The sequence below is a fragment of the Procambarus clarkii genome, chromosome 71 (genome assembly GCF_040958095.1).
Source record: "Procambarus clarkii isolate CNS0578487 chromosome 71, FALCON_Pclarkii_2.0, whole genome shotgun sequence".
NCBI lineage: Eukaryota > Metazoa > Arthropoda > Malacostraca > Decapoda > Cambaridae > Procambarus > Procambarus clarkii.
The window spans coordinates 21,772,308-21,779,980 of NC_091220.1; positions in this window are offsets into that span (position 1 = coordinate 21,772,308).

The window sequence follows — 7,673 nt, forward strand, 5'->3', positions numbered from 1 at the left end:
AAGTGTAGATATGACAGAGCCCGATAGGCTCATGAATCTGTACACCTGTGTTTGACTGTTAAGAGGCGGGACCAAAGAGCCAGAGCTCAACCCCCGCAAACACAACTAGGTGAGTACAACTAGGTGAGTACACACACACACACACACACACACACACACACACACACACACACACACACACACACACACACACACACACACACACACAGGTGGAAACTGAGTGCCCAAATGAGCCACAGAGATATTAGAAAGAACTTTTTTAGTGTCAGAGTGGTTGACAAATGGAATGCATTAGGAAGTGATGTTATGGAGGCTGACTCCATACACAGTTTCAAGTGTAGATATGACAGAGCCCGATAGGCTCATGAATCTGTACACCTGTTGATTGACTGTTAAGAGGCGGGACCAAAGAGCCAGAGCTCAACCCCCGCAAACACAACTAGGTGAGTACAACTAGGTGAGTACACACACACACACACACACACACACACACACACACACACACACAGACACACACACACACACAGGTGGAAACTGAGTGCCCAAATGAGCCAAAGAGATATTAGAAAGAACTTTTTTAGTGTCAGAGTGGTTGACAAATGGAATGCATTAGGAAGTGATGTTATGGAGGCTGACTCCATACACAGTTTCAAGTGTAGATTTGACAGAGCCCGATAGGCTCATGAATCTGTACACCTGTTGATTGACTGTTAAGAGGCGGGACCAAAGAGCCAGAGCTCAACCCCCGCAAACACAACTAGGTGAGTACAACTAGGTGAGTACACACACACACACACACACACACACACACACACACACACACACACACACACACACACACACACACACACACACACACACACACACACACACACAGGTGGAAACTGAGTGCCCAAATGAGCCACAGAGATATTAGAAAGAACTTTTTTAGTGTCAGAGTGGTTGACAAATGGAATGCATTAGGAAGTGATGTTATGGAGGCTGACTCCATACACAGTTTCAAGTGTAGATATGACAGAGCCCGATAGGCTCATGAATCTGTACACCTGTTGATTGACTGTTAAGAGGCGGGACCAAAGAGCCAGAGCTCAACCCCCGCAAACACAACTAGGTGAGTACAACTAGGTGAGTACACACACACACACACACACACACACACACACACACACACACACACACACACACACACACACACACACACACACACACACACACACACAGGTGGAAACTGAGTGCCCAAATGAGCCACAGAGATATTAGAAAGAACTTTTTTAGTGTCAGAGTGGTTGACAAATGGAATGCATTAGGAAGTGATGTTATGGAGGCTGACTCCATACACAGTTTCAAGTGTAGATATGACAGAGCCCGATAGGCTCATGAATCTGTACACCTGTTGATTGACTGTTAAGAGGCGGGACCAAAGAGCCAGAGCTCAACCCCCGCAAACACAACTAGGTGAGTACAACTAGGTGAGTACACACACACACACACACACACACACACACACACACACACACACACACACACACACACACACACACACACACACACACACACACACACACACACACACACAGGTGGAAACTGAGTGCCCAAATGAGCCACAGAGATATTAGAAAAAACTTTTTTAGTGTCAGAGTGGTTGACAAATGGAATGCATTAGGAAGTGATGTTATGGAGGCTGACTCCATACACAGTTTCAAGTGTAGATATGACAGAGCCCGATAGGCTCATGAATCTGTACACCTGTTGATTGACTGTTAAGAGGCGGGACCAAAGAGCCAGAGCTCAACCCCCGCAAACACAACTAGGTGAGTACAACTAGGTGAGTACACACACACACACACACACACACACACACAGACACACACACACACACAGGTGGAAACTGAGTGCCCAAATGAGCCACAGAGATATTAGAAAGAACTTTTTTAGTGTCAGAGTGGTTGACAAATGGAATGCATTAGGAAGTGATGTTATGGAGGCTGACTCCATACACAGTTTCAAGTGTAGATTTGACAGAGCCCGATAGGCTCATGAATCTGTACACCTGTTGATTGACTGTTAAGAGGCGGGACCAAAGAGCCAGAGCTCAACCCCCGCAAACACAACTAGGTGAGTACAACTAGGTGAGTACACACACACACACACACACACACACACACACACACACACACACACACACACACACACACACACACACACACACACACACACAGGTGGAAACTGAGTGCCCAAATGAGCCACAGAGATATTAGAAAGAACTTTTTTAGTGTCAGAGTGGTTGACAAATGGAATGCATTAGGAAGTGATGTTATGGAGGCTGACTCCATACACAGTTTCAAGTGTAGATATGACAGAGCCCGATAGGCTCATGAATCTGTACACCTGTTGATTGACTGTTAAGAGGCGGGACCAAAGAGCCAGAGCTCAACCCCCGCAAACACAACTAGGTGAGTACAACTAGGTGAGTACACACACACACACACACACACACACACACACACACACACACACACACACACACACACACACACACACACACACACACACACACACACACACACACACACACGTGGAAACTGAGTGCCCAAATGAGCCACAGAGATATTAGAAAGAACTTTTTTAGTGTCAGAGTGGTTGACAAATGGAATGCATTAGGAAGTGATGTTATGGAGGCTGACTCCATACACAGTTTCAAGTGTAGATATGACAGAGCCCGATAGGCTCATGAATCTGTACACCTGTTGATTGACTGTTAAGAGGCGGGACCAAAGAGCCAGAGCTCAACCCCCGCAAACACAACTAGGTGAGTACAACTAGGTGAGTACACACACACACACACACACACACACACACACACACACACACACACACACACACACACAGGTGGAAACTGAGTGCCCAAATGAGCCACAGAGATATTAGAAAGAACTTTTTTAGTGTCAGAGTGGTTGACAAATGGAATGCATTAGGAAGTGATGTTATGGAGGCTGACTCCATACACAGTTTCAAGTGTAGATATGACAGAGCCCGATAGGCTCATGAATCTGTACACCTGTGTTTGACTGTTAAGAGGCGGGACCAAAGAGCCAGAGCTCAACCCCCGCAAACACAACTAGGTGAGTACAACTAGGTGAGTACACACACACACACACACACACACACACACACACACACACACACACACACACACACACACACACACACACAGGTGGAAACTGAGTGCCCAAATGAGCCACAGAGATATTGGAAAGAACTTTTTTAGTGTCAGAGTGGTTGACAAATGGAATGCTTTAGGAAGTGATGTTATGGAGGCTGACTCCATACACAGTTTCAAGTGTAGATATGACAGAGCCCGATAGGCTCATGAATCTGTACACCTGTTGATTGACTGTTAAGAGGCGGGACCAAAGAGCCAGAGCTCAACCCCCGCAAACACAACTAGGTGAGTACAACTAGGTGAGTACAACTAGGTGAGTACACACACACACACACACACACACACACACACACACACACACACACACACACACACACACACACACACACACACACACACATGGAGGGGACGAAACGTGGGGAGCAAAATTAGTAGATGTTATAGACAGGAATTTCCTGACACAACATGTGAAGGAAGACACAAGGGAAAGAGGAGGAGATGCACCGAGCCTATTAGACCTGATTTTCACCCAGAACGTAGAAGATATCGAGAATTTAGAGCATGAAATACCTCTAGGGGCCAGTGACCATTGTGTCCTAGTCTTTGACTACATGATGGAATTCAAACTTATGACCATGGGACAAGAGATCTGGGAAAGGAGAGCTGACTACAGGAAAGGGGACTATATGAGGATGAGGGACTATCTGGGTGAAGTGCAGTGGGAGGAAGAAATTAGAGGAAAAACAGTCCACGATATGATGGACCTAGTCATACAGAAATGCCAGGAGGCCGAAGAGAGATTTATACCAACGGTAAAGGGAAAAAATAAGAGGGAATATAATAACCCATGGTTTAATAGACAGTGTCAGGAAGCAAAAATGGCCAGCAGGCGGGAGTGGAGGAAGTACAGAAGACAAAGAACAGAGGACAACAGAAGCAGATACAACAGAGCTAGGAACGATTACATTAACATAAGACGAACATCGGAAAGGGACTATGAGAACGATATTGCAATCAAAGCGAAAAAACAACCTAAGTTACTACACAGTCATATAAGAAGAAAAATGTCGGTGAACGACCAAGTGACAAGACTAAGGAAGACAGAGGGGGCATATACTGAAAGTGACAAGGAAATCTGCGAGGCACTGAATGCCAGTTTCCATGGAGTGTTCACTACCGAGCCTGAGCAGCTCCCATTGTTGGAAGGGGTTACCCTAGATGAAAGACTATCAGATATAGAGGTGACAGCAGAGGAGGTAATGAAACAGTTGACAACTCTAGATGCAACTAAAGCAGTTGGACCAGACAAAGTATCACCGTGGATACTAAAAGAAGCAGCACAGGCCCTCAGCGTGCCTCTGGCAATGATCTTTAATGAGTCACTTATGTCAGGAGAATTGCCCAGTTGCTGGAAGAAAGCAAATGTCGTGCCGATCTTCAAGAAAGGAGATAGGGAGGAGGCACTTAACTACAGACCTGTATCACTGACAAGCATCCCCTGTAAAATACTGGAAAGAATAATTAGGCTACGACTGGTTGCACACCTGGAGAACATTAGGTTTGTGAACAAACATCAACATGGGTTCTGGACAGGGAAATCGTGCCTAACAAACCTTCTGGAATTCTATGATAAAATAACGAGGATAAGACAGGACAGAGATGGTTGGGCAGACTGCATATTTCTGGACTGCCAAAAAGCCTTTGATACAGTACCGCACATGAGACTGCTGTTCAAGCTCGAGAGGCAGGCGGGGGTGGGGGGAAAGGTCCTAGAATGGATAAGGAACTACCTAACAGGAAGGAGCCAAAGAGTTACGGTAAGGGGCGAGAAGTCGGACTGGCGAACAGTAACAAGTGGAGTACCACAAGGATCGGTGCTGGGACCAATTCTATTTCTTGTATATGTTAACGACATGTTTACAGGCATAGAGTCCTACATGTCGATGTTTGCGGATGATGCAAAGTTGATGAGAAGAGTTGTGACAGATGAGGATTGCAGGATCCTCCAAGAGGACCTGAACAGATTGCAGAGATGGTCAGAGAAATGGCTACTAGAATTCAACACGAGCAAATGTAAAGTTATGGAAATGGGACTAGGAGATAGGAGACCAAAGGGACAGTACACAATGAAGGGGAACAGCCTACCTGTAACGACGCGTGAAAGAGACCTGGGGGTGGACGTAACACCTAATCTATCTCCTGAGGCACATATTAATAGGATAACGACAGCAGCGTACTCTACACTGGCAAAAGTTAGAACATCATTCAGAAACCTAAGTAAGGAGGCATTTAGGGCGCTTTACACTGCCTACGTAAGGCCAGTCTTAGAGTATGCCGCCTCATCATGGAGTCCCCATCTGAAGAAGCATATAATGAAACTGGAAAAGGTTCAGAGGTTTGCAACGAGACTCGTCCCAGAGCTACGAGGGATGGGGTATGAAGAGCGCCTGAGGGAACTGTGCCTTACGACACTAGAAAGAAGAAGGGAGAGGGGGGACATGATAGGAACGTATAAGATACTCAGAGGAATTGACAGAGTGGACATAGACGAAATGTTCACACGGAATAGTAACAGAACGAGAGGACATGGATGGAAGCTTGAAACTCAGATGAGTCACAGAGATGTTAGGAAGTTTTCTTTTAGCGTGAGAGTAGTGGGGAAATGGAATGCACTTCAGGAACAGGTTGTGGAAGCAAATACTATTCATAATTTTAAAACCAGGTATGATAGGGAAATGGGACAGGAGTCATTGCTGTAAACAACCGATGCTCGAAAGGCGGGATCCAAGAGTCAATGCTCGATCCTGCAAGCACATATAGGTGAGTACATATAGGTGAGTACACACACACACACACACACACACACACACACACACACACACACACACACACACACACACACACACACACACACACACACACACACAGGTGGAAACTGAGTGCCCAAATGAGCCACAGAGATATTAGAAAGAACTTTTTTAGTGTCAGAGTGGTTGACAAATGGAATGCATTAGGAAGTGATGTTATGGAGGCTGACTCCATACACAGTTTCAAGTGTAGATATGACAGAGCCCGATAGGCTCATGAATCTGTACACCTGTTGATTGACTGTTAAGAGGCGGGACCAAAGAGCCAGAGCTCAACCCCCGCAAACACAACTAGGTGAGTACACACACACACACACACACACACACACACACACACACACACACACACACACACACACACACACACACACACACACACACACAGGTGGAAACTGAGTGCCCAAATGAGCCACAGAGATATTAGAAAGAACTTTTTTAGTGTCAGAGTGGTTGACAAATGGAATGCATTAGGAAGTGATGTTATGGAGGCTGACTCCATACACAGTTTCAAGTGAAGATATGACAGAGCCCGATAGGCTCATGAATCTGTACACCTGTTGATTGACTGTTAAGAGGCGGGACCAAAGAGCCAGAGCTCAACCCCGCAAACACAACTATGTGAGTACAACTAGGTGAGTACACACACACACACACACACACACACACACACACACACACACACACACACACACACACACACACACACACACACACACACACACACAGGTGGAAACTGAGTGCCCAAATGAGCCACAGAGATATTAGAAAGAACTTTTTTAGTGTCAGAGTGGTTGACAAATGGAATGCATTAGGAAGTGATGTTATGGAGGCTGACTCCATACACAGTTTCAAGTGTAGATATGACAGAGCCCGATAGGCTCATGAATCTCTACACCTGTTGATTGACTGTTAAGAGGCGGGACCAAAGAGCCAGAGCTCAACCCCCGCAAACACAACTAGGTGAGTACAACTAGGTGAGTACACACACACACACACACACACACACACACACACACACACACACACACACACACACACACACACACACACACACACACACACACACACACACACACACAGGTGGAAACTGAGTGCCCAAATGAGCCACAGAGATATTAGAAAGAACTTTTTTAGTGTCAGAGTGGTTGACAAATGGAATGCATTAGGAAGTGATGTTATGGAGGCTGACTCCATACACAGTTTCAAGTGTAGATATGACAGAGCCCGATAGGCTCATGAATCTGTACACCTGTTGATTGACTGTTAAGAGGCGGGACCAAAGAGCCAGAGCTCAACCCCCGGAAACACAACTAGGTGAGTACAACTAGGTGAGTACACACACACACACACACACACACACACACACACACACACACACACACACACACACGTGGAAACTGAGTGCCCAAATGAGCCACAGAGATATTAGAAAGAACTTTTTTAGTGTCAGAGTGGTTGACAAATGGAATGCATTAGGAAGTGATGTTATGGAGGCTGACTCCATACACAGTTTCAAGTGTAGATATGACAGAGCCCGATAGGCTCATGAATCTGTACACCTGTTGATTGACTGTTAAGAGGCGGGACCAAAGAGCCAGAGCTCAACCCCCGCAAACACAACTAGGTGAGTACAACTAGGTGAG